The sequence below is a fragment of the Cetorhinus maximus genome, chromosome 28, assembly GCF_964194155.1.
Source record: "Cetorhinus maximus chromosome 28, sCetMax3.hap1.1, whole genome shotgun sequence".
Lineage (NCBI taxonomy): Eukaryota > Metazoa > Chordata > Chondrichthyes > Lamniformes > Cetorhinidae > Cetorhinus > Cetorhinus maximus.
This window is the reverse complement of record NC_135906.1, coordinates 3,442,085-3,463,850: the sequence shown is the minus strand read 5'-3', so window position 1 is coordinate 3,463,850 and position 21,766 is coordinate 3,442,085. Positions and strand designations below refer to the sequence as shown.

At 47.5% G+C, this 21,766-nt stretch overlaps 1 pseudogene; it reads left to right on the top strand.

Annotated features, from left to right (window-relative positions):
• The first annotated feature begins 988 nt into the window (after nt 1–988).
• On the top strand, nt 989–1,164 carry LOC144669238 (U2 spliceosomal RNA; annotated as a pseudogene).
• The last annotated feature ends 20,602 nt before the right edge of the window (nt 1,165–21,766 follow it).

Here is a 21,766-nt window from a genome sequence, read left to right as displayed (position 1 = left end):
CAGTACGCAAACACCAAGTGTCACTACGTGCTGAGGTTCTACCTGTCCCCGGTGTTGCGAAGGATGGGTCTGGTAACGCTGCCGCGGAACGCTCCAAGTAGTTGGACCGTGCCATACCACCTGTCCCTCGTTGAAAAATTTATGCAGAAAAACACCTTTGACCACAAGTCCATCAGGAAGTGGTCAGCACGTAACTTCTTAGAGGCCCTGAGGGAAAAGGAGAGGGTGGATCCTGTGGGATGGTTCCCCGAGCAGACTGTCAAAGTCATTTGGCAGAATGCCTCATCGCCAGAACTTTCCAACAAGTACCAAGACGTGGCTTGGCTGGTGGTGAGAAAGGCCCTCACCGTCAGATCCTTCCTACATGCCAGGAGTCTCACCCCCTCTGCACGTTGCCCTCGAGGTGGCTGTGGTGGGGAAGAGACCGCTGTTCACCTCCTGGTGGATTGTGCCTTTGCAAAGAAGGTCTGGAGAGAGATGCAGTGGTTGCTGTCGAGGTTCATCCCGAGCAGTTCTGTGACACAGGACTCTGTGCTCTACGGGCTGTTCCCAGGGACACACACCGAGACAAAAATCAACTGCAGTTGGAGGATCATCAACTCGGTGAAAGACGCGCTTTGTTCTGCCCGAAACTTGTTGGTCTTCCAGCACAAAGAGTTGTCCCCGACCGAGTGTTGCGGACTGGAACAATCCAAAGTCCAGGACTACGTGCTGAGGGATGCACTAAAGCTTGGGGCAGCTGCCGCAAAGGCGCAATGGGGAAGGGTCGCTGTCTAAGACCTTTCTGCCACAGTGCACCGAGGGACTGGGAACTGTTTAAATCCCCTCGGGCTGTACAGCTCAAAATGAAAGGCTGTAAATGATTGTAATATTGTTTGTACTGATGCACCTGGTGATACATTTTGTAAAAGTTGAACTGGATTGTACCCTTGTAATGGTGTTTTTGGAATGGTTTGGAATGTGATTGAAGATATTTTATGAATAAAGTATATTTTTGCAAAAAAAAAAGTATCTGTTCTTATCAGTTTAATATCTGATACGTCCCTTATCTGGGGACCATATATTAAATTGATTTTTGGAGCAGGGAGATGGAATAGGGGCTTGCTCCGTCCACTCCACGCATCGACCCGGTATTGCAGTATCTCTGGGAACGGTGCACCCTCCCCTTTCCAGGGGATTTTCAATACAAAAAATAGTTTTCTTACAAACATTTGCTTTCTTTAATTTTCAACGTGTACATGTTCTAAAACACAACTTTCTTTCTTTCTTTCTCTCTCTCACTCACCCACCCGCCCGCCCGCAGCAGCTACTCACAAAAAACACGCACACTCAACCTACACTCACAGACAGCACTCTAATCTCACAAACACTCTACCTCACTCTTACAAAAACATCTTTCACTTGCAAATACACCTCTCAAACACTCTCTCAGCTGCACCTTTCGCCTCACGACATTTTAAGCCAGCTCTCTGCTGCTGCTGCTGCTGCTGACACAGCAACAATCCGCAGGGACGCGATGTACAAGCCTCTAGACAAAGGGGGAAAAAACGTGCTCAACATCGCCCTCATACTGATGGGCCACCTTTGTGTGTGGCTGCATCAAGCGGTGCGTAGACCCTCAGTATGCAAACACCAAGTCTCACTACGTGCTGAGGTTCTACCTGTCCCCGGTGTTGCGAAGGATGGGTCTGGCCACGCTGCCGCGGAACGCTCCAAGTAGTTGGACCGTGCCGTACCACCTGTCCCTGGTGGAAAAATTTATGCAGAAAAACACCTTTGACCACAAGTCCATCAGGCAGTGGTCAGCACGTAACGTCCTAGAGGCCCTGAGGGAAAAGGAGAGGGTGGACCCTGTGGGATGGTTCCCCGAGCAGACTGTCAAGGTCATTTAGCAGAATGCCTCATCGCCAGAACTTTCCAACAAGCACCAAGACGTAGCTTGGCTGGTGGTGAGAAAGGCCCTCCCCGTCAGATCCTTCCTACACGCCAGGAGTCTCACCCCCTCTGCATGTTGCCCTCGAGGTGGCTGTGGTGGGGAAGAGACCGTTGTTCACCTCCTGGTGGATTGTGCCTTTGCAAAGAAGGTCTGGGGAGAGGTGCAGTGGTTTCTGTCGAGGTTCATCCTGAGCAGTTCTGTGACACAGGACTCTGTGCTCTACGGGCTCTTCCCAGGGACACACACCAAGACAAACATCAACTACGCGGGAGGATCATTAACTCGGTGAAGGACGCTCTTTGGGGCTGGGAAGTGTATAGACCCCTCGGGCTGTCCAGCTCACAATGAATGTCTGCATTGAATACTCATTGTATTCTAATTGTATTGAAGCACCTCAGAGAGCAACATGTTGTTTGTTGATAACTCCAATCCCATTGTCTGATTGTCTGTAATGACCAGATTGAAATGGTTGTAATATTCATTGATCGTATTGAAGCAACTCGTGATGCATGTGTAAAAGTTAATTCTGATTGTACTTTTTGTGATGGCGATTTAGAAATGTTTTGTAATGTTCGTCCAGATATTTTATGAATGAAATATATTTTTCCAAAAAAAAAGCAAAGCAATTCGGAGAGTACACCATATGTGTATAACATTCCCCATTGCTTTCTCAACACTAATGGATTGTGAAGAGAGGGATGGGTCAGAAATTCCACTGAGCAGCATTTCCTCCCAGCTACAGAAATGAAATTAAGTTCAGTCTTTAACAGCGAGGTGCTATTGGGAGGTAACAAGGGGAGACTGTCTGATTCTGTTGTTGAATTTCATTTTGATCAAACATTTCTTCAACTCTCTGCTGAGGAATTCCAAGTTGGAGATTGCCTGTGAGATGTCAAATGGCCTCCTGCTTCCTTGCACCATTATATAATTGTATGGACAGAATGTTGGTCCAATTCCCTCTGAGCTGGGAGAGGATCAAACCCAGATCCCGGTTATTATAAACCCCACAGCCCAACCAACTGAACAAGCCTGTCCTTTACTCTCTCTTTCTCACAGCCTCGGCTCCTCACTTTTTCTATGTTTCCAGCCTGTTCTGTTCCTCTGACCTTCATTCCTGACCTTCTGTTGACCACGGCCGACTCACTGTCCCTCTCACTCCCACCGTCTCTCCGCCCCTTCACCCACTTCCAAACCCCTTGCTTGAATAGCCCCTTACAGAGCTCAGTTGGGAGGGTGTTAGACTGAAAATCGAAAGGTCCCGAGCTCATTCCGGACTTTTCTCCTTTCCTTTGTGTCACCATTTGGGTTCGATTCTCGAGCTGCCTGATTTACTCTGAAATTATTTCCCCAGCGCTGAAGATTGGACTGGAATAGAGAGACATTAAGGGTGGGAAATATTTCCATTTTCTCTATTTAACTGAGTCTCGATCTCCTTCTGTCCTTTTCTCTGGTTTTTCCCTCTCTCGGGGTGGGATGGGATATTTGATTTGCTGCATTTGTCCTAAACGGAAACCTTTTCCACATCTCGGACGGTCAGACACACTGGGCGGAATTTAATAGGCGAAGCCTGGGTCCCGTTGGTGGGAGTGGGAGTGAGGCCAATTCCGTTTGCGTGTCGAGAGCCGGCGTGGACACCAGACCAATTAAAATGTAAAGAGCCAGCGGTGGGCACGTGGGGCAGGTGTGATCACACGGTGGGCACGTGGGGCAGATGTGATCACACGGTGGGCACGTGGGGCAGGTGTGATCACACGGTGGGCACGTGGGGCAGATGTGATCACACGGTGGGCACGTGGGGCAGATGTGATCACACGGTGGGCACGTAGGGCATTTACCTGCCCTCCCTCAAGCTGCACCTGCCCTCCATCAAGCTTCAATTGCCCTTTCTGAGTTTGGATCTTCCCTGTGGGGTACAACTGCCACCCAGGACCCGATGACATCTGACAGGATGGACCCAAACAAGACATTTGCTCTCCTCCCAATTCTTCACCCCTACTCACACCGTCCAACCCCCCAGTGTCTTTCTGTTGCTCCTGTTGATACCCCGACTCCACCTGCAATACCCCCCTCTCCGCTCTTGCTGCTACTGACAGTCCATGTCCGTGAACATTCTCCTCTTCCCCTCCTCTTTGCCTCAGAGTTCAGCAAAGAGAACCATTCACTGCTTGTCCAAATGGACCAGCTCACCTGGTACATGCCACCTTTAACCAGCCCTAAATCAGGTGGCACAAGTTTCCCGTTCACCGCTGACTTAATCTTGATGGTCGGACTTAATGTGGAAAAGTTGTAATTTAATGAGTATTATTGGGATGCTCATGTAGGGAAAAGAAGTTCCCGTCATCGGACACTGTGAATGCCGACCCACCACTGAAACGTTGCCAACTCAACCCATTAAACTCTCTTTTTTCATTCATTCATGGGATGTGGGCATCGCTGGCTGGGCCAGCATGTACTGCCCATCACTAATTGCCCTTGTTCAGAGGGCATTAAGAGTCAGCCACGTTGCTGTGGGTCTGGAGTCACATGTAGGCCGACCAGGTAAGGACAGCAGATTTTCTTCCCTGAAGGACATTAGTGAACCAGATGGGTTTTTACAATAATCGACAATGGTTTTGGTGTCATCATCAGACTTTTAATTCCAGATTTTAATTGAATTCAAATTTCACCATCTGCCATTGTGGGATTTGAACCTGGGTTCCCAGAGCATTACCCTGGGGCTCAGGGATGACGAGTCCAGTGACAAATCCACGATGTCACCACCTTCCGCCATCGGGAAAATGAGATTTCGGTTCCTGCCTGATTAAGTCACTCCGCCCACCACATTCCCACTCTCGATGGCCCCATTAAATTCTGCCCAATGTAAGAGGAAATGTGTAAGGTGATGGGGATAAGGCAGGGGAGTGGGACTAGGTGGAAAGCTCTTCCAGATAGCCAGAACAGGCTCCATGGGCCGAATGTCCTCCTTCTGCACTCTAAAGATATTGTGATACTGTGAAACGTTTCAGCTCAATGACCCTTCAACTGAACAATTTTAATCCCGGTGATTCAGTTCTTTTCATCATTGAATTAATTGAACAATTAGATTTAATGGATATTTCAGCACATCCTTCAACTGCTGTCTGAACTTAGTCTGGGTCACGGCATAAATACAAGTGTTTGTGCAGCAACTCAGGAGCTGCAGCATGAAGCCTATTTCCCGTACAACTGAATGAAACTGTACAGACCTATACCGTAACAACCACATCCGGTACCACACAGAATAAACCATTAACGTCGTCCATAACAGGATGAAATTTGCCGAGATAACAAACAGTAATATGATGGATTTCCTTCGACTCTCCATCTCTGGGTCTCAGGGACTCTCCCCACTTCTGTCAGCCCGGAGTCTCCTGCGGGCTCTGCTGCTCACTAAAATGTGTCTGACAGTGAAAACATTGAGCAGCAAAATCACAACAAATGGGATAAACGGGGTTATAATCTGATGGAGGAACTCGATTGATACCCAGACTGTAGAAAACCAAACAGACTCTGGTACGAAACAAAACAAGGGGGAGTTGAGGAGTGAATACCGACCTGTGTATATAAAATACCAGATAATATTCTTTAAACAGCTCAGAACAGTCACTGTTCCCAGAACCATAGCTGCCATTTTACTGGTGCAATATTTACTTTTTAGCTTCTGGCCACAAATGGCCACGAAGCGATCAAAGGTGAAAGTGACGGTGAACCAGACAGAACAGTCAATGGCTGCATAAAGCAGGATGCCATGGATATTACATATCGGCATCAACTTCAGGAAAAGAAACTGTTCCCAATAAACAATTGGAATGTGTCTCAATATCAGTTCGATGACAATTACCAGTAGATCTGCTGCTGCCATGGCCACCAGGTAGCATGTCACACATTCAGAGAGACCACATTTTCCCTTAGACAGGATCACAATCATCACTGAGTTAGCTGTGGGGAAGGGGAATAAATAGGAAAATTATTCTTCAGGGTTGGAACAAAGCTATCAGATTGATTCAGGAAATTGAGATTTTCAGAAACACTGTGTCCAGGGAACTATTGCAATGATTATACCTGAAAGGACAAACAAGGAATTTTATGATGTGGTGAAGGCAGGAGAGATTAAATGGCAAAAGCAATGACACTAAAATTAATAAACTAAATGTTGATCATGATCCTCCACTTCCTCCTTTCCCCCTCAAGACACTTCACAGGAGCAATATAAAACAAAATATGACACTGAGGCACATAAGGAGATATTATGTCAAATGACTAAAAGCTTGGTCAAAGTGGTAAGTTTTATGGAGTGGCTTTCGGGGAGCAAGGTGAGATTGAGAGGTGGAGAGGTGTAGGGGGGGAATTCCAGAGCTGTGATGGCCAGGCAGCCAACAATAATGGAGTGATTAAAGTGGTGATTCCATAATCAAAGGGAGAGAGAGAAAACCGATGGGGCAGGCGAACATTCCTCCTCTCAGCCTGACTGAGGTGATGGTTCTCCTTATCTTGGGACAAGCTGTGACAGAGACTGGAGCATCCAGTGTTAGCGCGAGCATTTAGGGTGATGTTATGTTTCTGCCTTGACCCCTTCTTAACTCCCAGCTGCCCTTCATCCTGCTGTCTGGAATCATGTCCAAGCTGCAGATGGTGGGACCATGGACCTTGTGCTTTCCATCCCACCCCAATCCCTCTCCCCAACATCCCTTTAAGGCAGCTAAACACGGTTTAACGAATTAATAGCTGGAAACAGAGACTTACCAGGGACACCAACAATAGCGAGGATGGGGTAGTAACCTGCTTGAATAACCAGAAGTAGCCCATAAACTCGCCATGATAATGTCATCCAATCAGAATTATTAGAAAGCCAGCCAAGCCCATCGGTTAAACTCCGATCCATTGTTCTCAGATTCCGATCCATTGTTGTAACATTCCAATCCATTGCTCTCAGATTCCGATCCATTGTTGTAACATTCCAATCCATTGTTCTCAGATTCCGATCCATCCTCTCCCTCTCTCTGGAGCCGCTGATCCCTGTCAGTGCCGGTGGTGATGTTCCCGCTGACATTATGGGATAACACATTGAACGGATTCCCTTATTAACAGAAGAGGGAAACGCACCAGTGACACAATTAGGATCCATGGAGAGTGACATTAATTACAGTCACTGAACAAACAAGTTCAGTTAACCCCTTCCAATCCAACACTTTTTGTACCACAATAAAGTAAAACATTTACCTGGTCTGGATGGGATGTGAGAGGGTCACTGAGGGAAGGAATGGTGGAAATAGTGGGCACACTGACCATGACCTTTCAATCCTCCTTGGATATGGGGGTGATGCAAGAGAACTGGAGGGTTGTTAATGTTACACCCGGTTTAAAAAAGGAGGGGGATAAACCCTGTAACTACAAACCAGCTGTCTCACATCAGTGAAACATTGGGGGAAACTTCTAACTTCTAAAATCTGCAACAACTTAAAATGTGGCTTGGAAAACATGGGCTGAATTTTCCGTTCGGCGGGTGGGTGGAGCTGAAGCAATTGTGGGCAGCGCTGCCATTTTTCGCAGGGGGGCCAATTAAGGCCCACCCAGCGCATTTCACACTCTCGTGGAGAGCGGGACTTTTAAAATTGCTGCGGGCGTGTCCAGACCGCTGGTTCCAATGGGGAACCGGCAGTCTGTATAAAATAAGGCCAGGCAGCCTCCTTTAAGCTGATCACCATGGCCAGCTCCAGGTTGTACTGCAGGGGGTCTGCACAGCAGGCTGTGGTAGAGGGAAGGCCAGAGGAGGAGGGCAGGCTGCAGGGTGTGGGCCAGGAGCAGGGCAGGCTGCAGGGTGTGGGCCAGGAGCAGGGCAGGCTGCAGGGTGTGGGGCAGGAGCAGGGCAGGCTGCAGGGTGTGGGCCAGGAGCAGGGCAGGCTGCAGGGTGTGGGGCAGGAGCAGGGCAGGCTGCAGGGTGTGGGCCAGGAGCAGGGCAGGCTGCAGGGTGTGGGCCAGGAGCAGGGCAGGCTGCAGGGTGTGGGCCAGGAGCAGGGCAGGCTGCAGGGTGTGGGCCAGGAGCAGGGCAGGCTGCAGGGTGTGGGCCAGGAGGAGGGCAGGCTGCAGGGTAGGCCAGCAGGGGGCCACTTTGCCCCTCGCTTCTCTGATGACTGCCTTGCTGCCCTTGTTGAGGAGGTGGCAGCCCGGCGAGAGGTCCTGTTTCCCCAGGATGGGAGGAGGAGGGCCCCCCCCACGTGATGAAGTGGGCCTGGCAGGAGGTGACGGAGGTGGTCACTTCCAGGGATGTTGTGCAGTGAACATGGATCCAGTGTCGCAAGCGCTTCAATGGTTTGTTGTGCTTTGGAAGGGTGAGGACCATGTTGACCTTGGCCATTTTACCCAGCAGGTAGCCTTAGCCTTTGAGGGCCACCCCCCTCCATGTCTTAGTGTCGTTACTGCGTTGGGAATTTGGCGTGAGCTGGGTGGTCAAGCAGATAGTGACCATGCTTACATCAGGCTTAGTGGTTGATGAGAAGATGGGTTCTCCCTGCACCATGTTCCTGTTCTGCTACCTTAACGGGTCTGCCCAGCAAGGTCCCTGTAATCATCCTTACTTTCCACGGTCCTACCATTTCTCCTGTATTCCCGTACCTTGTTTGTCCTGCCCAAGTGCATAACCTCACACTTATCCACATAACATTCTATGTGGCATTCCTTAGGCCATCTGACCAGCCTGTCTGTATGCACCTGTAATGTTTGGGCCTCCTCCTGACTATTTACCACCCCACCAATGTTCCTCTCCTATGGTACTTGAAGGTTGAGCGCATTATGAGCCTGGGGGGAAAGGGATGAATTGTGTTTCTGGCTGAACGCTAACTGACCCACTGTCCTTGTTAATTTCAGCATCATCAGAGTATGGCCGCAATGAGGACGTCCAGATGCCCCCTTCCACACCTGAGGGGTATCAATTGTCACGAGCGTCACACCATTTCAGTGAGGCAGGCACCAGCACAGCAACTACCACATCAGTGGGGAATGTAACATCAGCTAGTGTCCCGTAGCACAGTGGAGAGGGCACTTCACAATCGCTGGAGGAGATGGCACATACAGATGGTGCCAGCAGCCGGAGGACTGCAGGGGACTAGGCACATGCTGAGTCCGGCAGTGATGATGTGCCTCTGGAGATGTCCGCCATGCAGCAGCTGCAGGACAAGCGGCCGGGTGCGCGGGAACATCTGGGAGTGTTGCATGAGAGTGTGCTTCACTTCGTCTCTGTGGTGGAGGAATCCAGGCAGAGTGTCAGTGATGGCATGAACCTCATGTCAGAGCGTCAGGCTTCTTCCATGGAGAGATTGGCCACTCTCATGGAGAGGGGCTTCAAACAAATTGATCAGATTCTGATGGGGTTACGCTCGGACCTGCAAGTCCTCACAACGCTACTGGCCACAGGTGGTCATTGGCAATGTGGAAGACGTTCTGGGTACCAACTGTCCCAGCGTGGTGCCCATCCACCTGCGGTGAGCAGGGAGGTCCAAAGTGACCTCACATCAGCACAGCAGCTGCCTGTTGTCTGTGTGGGCTCCTCTCAGGGCGCTCCGGATGAGGGCAGCAGCTCTGCCCCTCTGCCAGTGACCGTTGCATCTGTTGAGGCTGCGACAACTGGGGAGGTGCCAGCTGTGGAACTGGCCACTCCCTCCCAGGCTGTGCCAGCACAGGCTCCACGGGCCAGAGGACGTCCGCCAAGGTCATCGAGGCCAACAGGACAGCAGAGTCAGCAGGCTGTCTCACAAGCCACTCCGAGCGATGGGGTGGCACCAAGACGTAGCACCCACAAACGTAAGCATAAGGCACGTTAGGCCCACCACGGTTTTGTCACTGGTGCTTTTGTGTTGGCCCGAGATTAGGGAATTTCTATTTTTCAATGTTGGAGCAACATTTTGTTTTGATTTTTGTGGCAGCTGATAAGGTGGAAGATGTAGCACCTAAGTGCCGCTTATGGATGCGCCAGGCAATTCTGGTCCTGCAGATCCGTTTGTGCGGAGCTAGCTGAAGGTTCGTTGGATTAAAGTCTCCCGGGTGTCCCTGCCTCCTTGGTGTAGTAGCGGGTTGGCGTGCTGCCCCTCATCATTGCCCTTTGCTTCCTCATCCTCTGAGGCACTGCTGGATTCATCGTGTGCAGCCTCATCCACTGCATCAAGGTCTTCATCGTCCACTGCATCCCCCCTTTCCAGTGCAAGATTGGGGAGAGTGCAGCATGCAACCACTATCACCAAGACACGATCTGGGGGGTACTGGAGTGTGGCCCCTGAGCGGTCCAGGCATCGGAAGCACAACTTGAGAAGACCGATGGCTCTCTCCGCCACAGCCCTTGAGGAGGCGTGGCTCCTATTGTAGCGCTGCTCAGCTTCTGTTCTTGGATAGCGGAGAGGCGTCATGAGTCACATTCTGAGGGGATAGCCCTTGTCACCCAGCAGCCATCCATCCAGCCGAGTCGGAGCACTGAAGAGCCCCGGCACCTGGGAGTGTCTGAGGGGGTAGGCGTCGTGGGAGCTGCCTGGGTACCTTGCACAGACTTTCAGAATCAACATCCTGTGATCACACACTATCTGCACGTTCATGGACTGGAAGCCCTTCCTGTTGACAAAGGCACCGGGCTCACCTGCTGGCGCCTTGATGGCCACATGTGTACAGTCTATAGCACCCTGGACGCGGGGGAAGCCAGCAATGGCCGCGAAGCCTAAGGTTAGCTGTGTCTGACTTGCCTGGTCACAGCGGAAGTGGCTGAAGGTCAATGCCCATCTGAACAGAGCGTAACATAGTGTAACCTGCTTGACACAAGTGTGGACAGCTGATTGGGAGACACCACAAAGATCACCCACTGAGCCCTGGAAGGAGCCAGAGGCATAGAAGTAGAGGGCAACTGTGACCTTCAGAACCGCTGGCATGGGGTGTCCACCCACACAGTTAGGGGAGATCTCAGGGCCAAGTATCTGACAGATGCTGTTGACTGTTTCCTTTGACAGTCGGAGCCTCCTTCAGCACTGCACCTCAGTCATATTGAGGTAGCTGCTTCGCCGCCTGTATATCCTGGCAGTGGGATAGTGGCGTCTTCTGCGGCCCCTTCCACCTTGGACTCCCTCTTGGACCTGCACCCCTTGTGTCTGTGCCTGTGCCTGGCCTCCCAAAGTTGGCTCCCCTGGAGGCTGATTGTCCACTCCTGGCCTCCTCCTTATTCTATCCCTCCCTTCCTCCTCAGAGGAGCTGCCTCCAGTGGAGATGTCAGAACCCATACCCAGGCTGAATGGAGGCCTCTGGAAAGCTGCAGGCCCGATAAAGGTTCCTGACTGAAGAGTGCTGGGCTGAAGCGTCAAAGTACAGAGAAAGCTGCTGGAATTCGTTCTGAGCTGCTACAGATCACACAGGCAAGTTTAAAAAACTTGCTGCAATAAATGCTTCACATAAAACACTGACAACCCCACTGAGCCCTCATATCCCGCCCGTGGATGAGTTTCATTAAAAAGTCACTTACCCGCCTGCCCGTTGTGCCCGTGCAAAGAGCCGAAGATCGCACGGGCACCTCAAAATCAACGTCGATTGCTGAGTTAAGGGGCTTAACAAGCCCTTTAATTAATGGCAGGCGAGTGTCACACTTCATCGCGCGCCCGCCCAGCTAAATATCGTGATGGCGCGCGGTGACATCGGGACTCTCCCCCGGCGTCACCGAGCGCCATTTTAAAAGCTGATGTGTGGGGTCCGACCCCCCCGCTCGTCACCCAGAAAATTCTGCCCCATGAGTTAATAAATGAGCAGCAGCACAGCTATGTTCATGGGAAATCGTGTCTGACCAACTTGGAGTTCTTTGATGAAGTAATGGAGGGGGTTGATGAGCTCAGCCTGGTTCATGTTATGTATATGGACTTTCAATTGTCACATGTTAGGAAAGTGAAAGCCATAGATTAAAGGGGCAGTGACATTGTGGATATGACACTGGCTATGGGACAGAAAGCAGACAGAAGTGGCAAATGGTGGCAAGATCGGCTGCATGCTTAACAGTGAGGTCGAGTGTCTTGGGCTACAGGAAGATATAGATGGGATGGTCAAATGGGCAGATAAGTGGCAGATGGAATTTAACCCTGAAAAGTGTGAGGTGATACACATTGGAAGGAGTAATTTGACATGGAAGTATTCAATGAATAGCATGACACTAGGAAGTTCTGAGGAACAAAGGGACCCTGGTGTGTGTGTCCATAGATCTCTGAAGGCGGAGGGGCATGTTAGTGGAGTGGTGAAAAAGGCATATGGGACACTTGCCTTTATCAATCGAGACAAAGATTACAAAAGTAGGGATTTCATGTTGGAATTGTATAGAACCTTGGTGAGGCCACAGCTGGAGTACTGTGTGCAGTTCTGATCGCCACATTATAGGAAGGATGTGATTGCACTGGATGGGGTACCGAGGAGATTCACCAGGATATTGCCTGGGATGAAACATTGAAGTTTTGAAGAGAGGTTGGATAGACTTGGGTTGTTTTTGCTGGAGCAGAGAAGACTGAGGGGTGACCTGATCGAGGTGTACAAGATTATGAGGGGCATGGACAGGATGGATAGGGAGCAGCTGTTCCCCATAGCTGAAAGGTCAGTCGTGAGGGAGAGGAGGTTTAGGGGGGATGTGAGGAAAAACTTTTTTACCCAGAGGGTGGTGACGGTCTGGAATTTGCTGCCTGGGATAGGGGAGGAGGCGGGTTGCCTCACATCCTTTAAAATGTACCTGGATGGGCACTTTTATGGCCGTGACGGGGCCGAAATTTTCTGCCCATTGAGTTCAATCTTCAGCCTATTTGAGGCACCGTAAGAAGTTGTTTCGGACAACGGAGCCCAATATTCTGGAAAACCGTTCAAGGTGATGTGTGAAAAGTGAGGAGTTGACCATATTACCTCATCACCCACACTACCCCAGGCCCAATAGCATGGCGGAATGGATGGTCTGCACTGTAAAGTCTTTAATTATAAAATGTCAGCAAACTAAACAAGCTTTGCACATCGCAACAGGCACTATTTTAATATTAATCTGAGCTGTTACAGCTCTTTCTGAAATGCATTTTGAAATTTGAAATGTTTATTAATTAACTGTGTAAATACCATACAAATTACTTGGTTTAGTTTAATCTAGTTTATTTTCTAAAATGGCTCCCATTAGCCAGTTGTCCATGTGCAGTGCAACCTGCAGAAACAGCTGCATTGTTTTCAGGAAAACGGATACAGCTCCACTGCCAATACTGTTTTGTAGTGATTGAAACCACAACATCTGCCTGTTTCAGAGTGAGATCAGGGAGTCCATAAGCTGGAGGCAGAGGGCAGTGTCTGGCAGCAGAAAGTCCACCAGCTGACACAACCAGGAAGGGGCAGCTTGTAGAATTCGGCCTCTTATTGAAAATGCTGCTCCAATCCACACTCGATAATCAAATAATCTGCTGTGTTTCACCATTAAAAATAAACCAACGAGCTCCTACAGAGGGAATGTGTCCAGGTTTAAAACTTAAACATGTACTTGATTCCCTGTTAATTTGATGGGATTGTTTCAGTTGGAAGCGTTTCTTATGATAGAGACAGATTTGCTTTGTACAGGCAGTTTAAAATATTAACATCTCATAAAGTCCACCATTCACAAAAATACACAATCATGGTAAGCACTTACCCAATTTCTCAACGTGCACTTTGAGCAGATGTGACTCCTCTCTGGTAATGTTCATCAGTAAAATATGATTGTATATGTGAACAGAACTGCAGTGACTATACATTGAGCAGGGTGATGTCGCACAGACTGTTTCACCACTCCTCCAACTGCCTTCCACATGATCCATCCAGCACCGGTGTCCAGTGTCAGGAGTGTGTGACATCTGCAACATGCAGTGCTGCCAAACCCCTCGGCTCCCTGTGAACCCACAGCCTCTACCACCGAGAAGACAAAGGCTTCAAATGTAGTGGAGAAACCACACAAACATCCTTCCCTGGAACATACACGGCATCTTGACATGTGGGGAAGCGTCTTTAGTCAGTGTGTAACAGTCACGTGTGGATGACTGCCTTCAACACAGCACTCATGGTTGAAGTGCACCTGATAAATTACATCTGATCTTTGAGTCTGATCATTGATGGATAAGAAATGCTGCAAGGAGCAGCACAATCCACAACCCTTGGTGTATTACAGCCTCATCTGAAGGTCTGGAGAAGGAAACAGCCTTCCACTGCTGGACATGCATGGGCACACCCTGGCTCCTGATGGCGTCAATGAGAGCTGGATTTCAGAATGCAGTCTTAAGTGCCAATGGTAAGGACCGCGTTCACTCTGTTAACATTCTCACTGAGGGTGCAAAAACAGACCCAAATATTCTTTGCAATAGATATGTGTGTTTACAGCTTGTGTAAGTGTGATGTTAATGAATTGATTGAGGACAAGTTGCCTCAGAGGAGGTGGAGGAGGCTGCTCACCTCTCGTGCTGTACAGCATCGAGGAGCGTGGTGGCCTGTTACATCGAGCACGGACCCGTGACCCATTGGGGACCCAATCAGACTGTGGCCTCTGCATTTCCGCAGGGGCAGCCATTGTCACTGGGACAAGTACCGCACATGAGTGCTCTGGTGGAGGGGTGGGAGTTAGGAGAAGATGAGGGTCTGAGGTGCTCTCCGAACCTTCCCCTTCCTCACGAACCTCCACAGCCCTAGGTTGTCCTTCAGGTGGGTTAGGAGGAGCTGGCTGCTGGGGCGCAGCAGTCGCCCATTCCAGCAACCATTGTGCCACCAGTGTGAACATCCTGAGGAGGTTTGTAATAAGGTAGACAGAGGGGTTTAGATGGAGAAAAGCAAAAATACAGCTGAGGCTGGAAATCTGAAATAAAAACAGAAAGTGCTGGAAAAGTGCTGGTGTATATGGGTGTTAGAGATATGGAATTCCAGAGCAAACACATTAAGGTGCCAAATGAAAGATTATTTGCAATAATAAGAGCAGATGGAATTGGAGGGAAGCTTTAGATGTGGGTTGGAAATTGGTTGTGAGGTAGGAAACAGAGAGTGGGGATACACTGTCTGGCCTCACATTGATGGGATGTGACAAGGGGTGTTTCACAGGAATCTGCACTGTGGTTCAACATTCACCATTTTTATAGTGAGTTGGATCAGGATAGAGTTGTGTGTTCAGCTTGTACATGACACTGAATTGGGAGGATAGGAATTAGAGCAGATGGAAGCGGGGAGTTGTAAAGAGACATTGAAAGATGAAGTAAGAGAGCAAAACCTTGGCAGATGGAGTTTGATGTGGGTGAGAGTGAGGTCATCCATTTTGGAATTGAAAAAATAAATTCCAAAATGTTCTAAATGGTTAGAAACCAGGAACTGGAGAGGAACAAAGTGGTTTGAGATTCCAAGGACACAAATCATTAAAAGCTGGTGGTCAGGTAAAGGTAGCAATAAAAAAACGATGAGTGGAATGTTGACCCTTACCTCAAGGAAGCTGGATTGTAAAAGGAATGAATTTCTGCTTCAGTTGTATTGAACCTTGGTCAAACCCCATCTGGATATTATATTCAGTTCTGGGCACCCAGCTCAGGAAGTGCCGGGTAGATTCACCAGAATGAAAACGGTGCTTCAAGGGTTAAATTATGAGGAGAGCTTGTATAAGCCTGGCTTGTATTCCATTGAGTTTAGAAGATTGAGCAATGATCAGATTGAGGTGTTTAGAATGTTAAAAGGATTGAAGAGGTTGATACGGAGAAACTATTTCCTCTGTTGGGGGAATGAAGAATGAGGGAACATATTGAGCTCAGTCATTTAGGAGGGAATTCAAGAAATAACTTTTCACACAAAGAAACCTGGAATTTACCCCCAAAAGGCTGTGGATGTTGGGACAACTGCAGATAACAAGACTGAGCTTAAGAGATTTTTGGTGAGGAATGATTTCAAGGGATCTGGAGCTATGGTGGGTAAATGGTGGTGAGGGACCAATCAGCTGTGATCTAACTGAATGGTGGGAGGGAAAACCACCTCCTCTTGTTCCAATGTTCCTAATCTTTATCAGTCTCTCCTCAGACAGGGGAAGCATTGCAGCAGAACGATGGTTAAACTTTGTTTTTCTATTAGTCAGGACTCATCAATTGACATGAAATGTTTCTCGATCACCTTCATCTCCTGAGGTTTTGTGGATAAGCACAGACATTAAAAACAAAATGAGGAAAAAGTTCAGAACTTCAAGTGGAAAAGGCTTCGGACACCGATTTCCTTTACTTTCAATTTAGTATACGGTATTCACTGCTCCCGATGTGGTCTCCTCTACATTGCGGAGTTCAAGTGCAGACTGGGTGACCGCTTTGCGGACACCTCCGTTCAGTCCACAAGTATCACCCTGAGCTTCCTGTTGCTGGTCATTTCAATTCTCCACCTTGATCCCACTCTGACCTTTCTGTCCTTGACCTGCTACAGTTTTCCAATGAAGCTCAACACAAGCTCGAGGAACAGCACGTCATCTTTCGACTGGACACTCGACAGCCTTCTGGACTCAGCACTGAGGCTAACACTTTTAGATCAGACCCTCTGTCTTCATTTTGTTTTTTTTGCTGGTTTGATTGGGTCTCGTTTCTTTCTTTATTCCTTCATGTTACATTCAGACGGTTGCTATGCAGCCATTCACACCACATCTGGACACATCTTCTGTTTCTTTCCTTTCCCCATTACCAATGCCTTTGGCTTTTGTACCATGAAACCTTTTATCCTTTAATCTCTCCTGCCCTCCTCCCTATCACACACCTTCCCTCCTGTTCTTCCAAACCTCTCCCTGACCACTTGCTCAAAACCTATTACATTTCGAAACTTCCTGGGATTTATTACAAGTTGTTGTTGTTGTTGTAGCAGTGTGAGAGTCTCCATTTCCCATCGCACCATTTATCAGTCTGCACGCCAGGCTCCCTGGGTCAGTGTGGGCAGTGCCCACCAGTCATCCTCATGGATCAATGAACAAAACCACATGAGATGATTGGATTAATGGTGCCTTCAACATGAGAACTTGTGGAGCTGAATTCAGTCAGGTGACACCAGAGCAACTCAGAGTGACTCCTATTGGTCCAAATAAATAGGCACTTTATAATTAAAGATTTTACATTGCATACCATCCATTCAGCCAAGTTATTGTGCCTGGGGTAGTGTGGGGATGAGGTAATATGTCAATTCCCCACTTTTTCGCACATCACCTTGAATGGTTTTCCAGAATATTGGGCTCCGTTGTCCGAAACCACTTCTTGATCAATCAGAGTCAAGCTGCCTGGTTTACATTTCAAACAATTCTTAGCAGTTAACTGTAAGTCACCATCACCTGGTGCATTCTCCATGGCAGCATCTCTACCATCAGAGTCTACTTGCTAACCAATCAGCACTCTCTGCTCACACAGTATAATTTTTTTGTTTCCCTTATATTGCCATTCTTGCAAATTGTCCTGATGAATGCAAGATGAAAAGCTTTGACAAAAAATGTCTCTTTTTTTCAGCAATACTCAAGTTCTAGACCATCAAATGTTTATTGCATATGTGGGTACCTTGTGAGGTAATAATGATTCTTCTGATGTCAGGCCATGTTGACTTGGCACGCCTCACATTCCCTCTGGCAGGATGTGAACAAGTGGAGACCCACAGGGGTCTGTGCTGAGGCCTCAACTTTTTACAATTTACATCAATGACTTTGATGAGGGGAGTGAAGGCTGGTAGCTCAATTTGCAGATGACACAAAGATAGGTAGGAAAGTATTTTGTGAAGAAGACATAGGAGGTTCTTGATGGATATAGAAAGGTTGAGTGAGTGGGCAAAGATCTGGCAAATGGAGTTTAATGTGGGATGTGTGAAGTTGTTCACTCTGACAGGAAGAACAAAAAAGCAGAGTATGACTTAAATGGAAAATGGCTGCATAATTCTGAGGTGCAGAGGGATCTAGATGTTCTTGTACATGAGCCACAAAAACTTAGTGTGCAGGTACTGCAAGTAATTAAGAAGGCTGATGGAATGCTATCCATTATTACGGGGTGAACTGAACATAAAAGTAAGAATGTTTTGCTTCAGTTATATAGGGCATTGGTGAGACTGCACCTCGAATGCTCTGCACAGTTTTGGTCTCCTGATTTAAGGAAGGATGTAAATGCATTGGAGGCAGTTGACAGGAGGTTTACTAGGTTGATACCTGGAATGAGTGGGTTGTCTTTTGAGGAAAGGTTGGACAGGCTGGGCTTGTTTCCACTGGAGTTTAGAAGAGTGAGGGGAGTGATTTGATTGAATTATACAAGATCCTGAACAGCCTTGACAAGGTGGACGTGGAAAGGATGTTTCCTCTTGAGGGAGAGTCCAGAACTAGGGGGCACTGTTTTAAATTTAGGGGTCACCTTTTTAGGATGGAGATGAGAAGAACTTTTTTCTCTCAGAGGGTTGTGCGACTTTGGGACTCTGCCTCAGAAGGTGGTGGAGTTGGGGTCATTGAATATTTTTAAGGCAGGGGTAGATAGATTCTTGTTAGGCTAGGGAATCAAAGGTTATCGGGAGTAGATGGGAATGTGGAAATCGAAACACAAGAAGATCAGCCATGATCTTATTGAATGGTGGAGCAGGCTCGAGGGGCCGAATGGCCTACCCCTGTTCCTGTTTCTTACGTTCTTATCATTCGATGTCTAGATTCATCCCTGATCACTAAACTGTTTCTCCAGCCTGTCTCCTGGTTCGATCTATCCACATATACACTTGGTGTAATTGCTGGAGGATGTCAGGTCTAAGAGAACAAGGACTTGCTGGCCTATGGGGAATCCCAAGCTCATCTCTGTGAGGCCAAAATAGTCTTAGAGCCTCTGAAACATCCTGGAAGGACTCTGGCCACCCTCCAATCACGGTCTTCCATAACTGTTGCAATACAGGAACATTGGACATCTCTTGTTGCAGTTGCTGGCATCTATTCTTCCCGAAATTCAGCCGGTCGGTATGAAAGATGTCTTCAATTTCAGTTTCGATTAAATCCACTTGCAGATCTAAGGAAATATCTGCAGTTTTGGATCAGATGTGAGCATGGAACAAGCCAGTTTGTAGCGTATGTCACAGTCGTAGCCTTGTATTTTGATGAGTAAGTGATGGAATCTGGATGGTGCACTAGTTAACAGCTGAATGTCAATTGTACACATGAGGTGTGGATTCACTGGATTCTGTAATCACAGGTTCGGATAATCATACAGCCTGGATGGAATTCATTTGCTCCATTGTGTCTGTACCATCTTTGAAAGAGCGATTTTGCTTTGTCTCTCCTGCCTGCTCTTTCCCTATAACCCTGCAAATCCCCCCTATCAGTATTTATCCTGTTCCCTTTTGAAACTTACTATTGAATCTGCTTCCAGCATGTCTTCAGGCATTGCATTCTAGATTGGAACAACTCACTGGATAAAAGGAATTGTGTCGAATTCTGGGTGTTTCATATGAGAAAGAATGTGAGGGTCTTGGAGGGAGTGCAGCAGAGATTTACTGGAATGGTACCAGGGATGAGGATTTCAGTTGTATGGAGAGATCAGAGAACCTGGGATTGTTCTCCTTAGAGCAGATAAAGTCAAGGGGAGATTGAATGGAGGTGTTCAAATTAATGTGGAGTATTGACAGAGTGAGGAGAAACTGTTTCCACCGGAATAACACTCAGTTACAAGATTTCAAATATTTGTCAAAAGAACCAGAGGGGAGAGAAAGAGAACATTTTTATCCAGTGAGTTGTTCCAAGCTGGAATGCACAAATCTTTGAAGGTGGCAGGAGAGGTTGATTAAATTGTTAAAAATCCCTGCAGGATATTTGGTTTAGACAGAGACAGAGGCCAGGATTTTCCAGCCACGCCATGGTGGGACCTGCTGCGGGAGATTTGGTGGCCCAGCCAAAAGCCCATTGACTTTCGATGGGAGCAGACGATCCCGGTGGTGGATGGGGCTGGAAATTCACACCCATCGAGTGTAAAAGCCTTCGAGGATTTGTGTACATGTTCTCCACTGTCCCTGCACCTCACTTAAAATCACCTGATATTATTTATATCATCTGTCCTCATTCTTCCTCCCACATGAATCATTCACATTGCTCTGCATTAAATTTCATTTCTCAGGTATGTTTTATATTTTATATCTCACATTGATGTTGATTTTCTACGTGTCTAACAGATTTTACTCGCGGTGTTTTAAATGTCTGCTCCAGCTTCCAGCACTTTCTCCAGCTTTATTTACTTTTCTCTGAGTCCACACTCAGGCTTAATTAATCAAGCACCATGAGCATTGATCAGTCAACAGACAGACATAATCAAACGCAGAACAATTGAATCATTGGACACCACATATTCTCTCTCCATTTCACCAATCTATGTCCTCCTAAAGCCTATTCCTATTCTCCTCACTGTTTACATTCTGTATTCCTGTTATCTATAAAGAACAAAATTCTATCCTTTATATATGTCCAGGTCATTTAACTGTATCAGAAGGAGCAGTGTTCCTAATACTGACTCGTGGGGAACATCACTGTGTACTCCCCTCCATCCTGAATTTCACCGTTGACCACTTCTGTCTGCTTTCTGTCCCATAGCCAGTGTCATATCCACAATGTCACTGCCCCTTTAATCTATGGCTTTCACTTTCCTAACATGTGACAATTGAAAGTCCAAATACATAACATGAACCATGCTGAGCTCATCAACCCTCTCCATTACTTCATCAAAGAACTCCAAGTTGGTCAGACACGATTTCCCATGAACATACCTTTGCTGCTGCTCATTTATTAACTCATGTTTTCCAAACCACATTTTAAGTTGTTACAGATTTTAGAAGTTAGAAGTTTCCCCCAATGTTTCACTGATGTGAGACTGGCTGGTTTGTAGTTACAGGGTTTATCCCCCCCTCCTTTTTTAAACCAGATGGAACATTTACAACCCTCCAGTTCTCTGGCACCACCCCCATATCCAAGGAGGATTGGAAGGTTAGGGTCAGTGTGTCCACTATTCCCACCATTCCTTCCCTCAGTTACCCTCACACATCACATCCAGACCAGGTAAATGTTCTACTTTATTGTTGTATAAAAAGTGTTGGATTGGAAGGGACTAACTGAACTTGTTTGTTCAGTGACTGTAATTAATGTCACTCTCCATGGATCCTAATTGTGTCACTGGAGGGTTTCCCTCTTCTGTTAAAAGGGAATCCTTTCAATGTATTATCCCATAATGTCAGCGGGAACATCACCACCAACACTGACAGGGATCAGCAGCCCCAGAGAGGAGGAGAGGATGGATCAGAATCTGAGAACAATGGATTGGAATGTTACAACAATGGATTGGAATCTGAGAACAATCGACTGGAATGTTACAACAATGGACAGGAGTTTCTCCTGGGATTTTTACTTTCTTTCCACATATTATGATCGTCTATCGTTAAAAATTCAGATCAAATATTCACTTTACATCGTTCAGTACTTTTACTATCCCATCCTGGCTATTGTTGGTGTCTCTGGTAAGTCTCTCTATTAACTCTGTCCACCATGTTTAACTGTATTACTGTTCCCATCATTTACTCTGCCCTCTTTGCTGCTGTTGCTGCTGGTGACTCTCTATAATCAGTTATTAACTCTATACCCCATTGCTAACTGCATTCCTGGTTTTGTAATTTTCTTTCACTTGTGTTGCAGTTGGTGTCCCTGATAATTATGTAAACCATGATTCATTCTCTTATTCTTTCTCATTAAACTCTTGGGAAGACTGAAGTCAGTGTCATCGGTCCCCACTATAAACTCCATTCCATAGCCATGAAGTGTATCCACTTCCCTGGCCA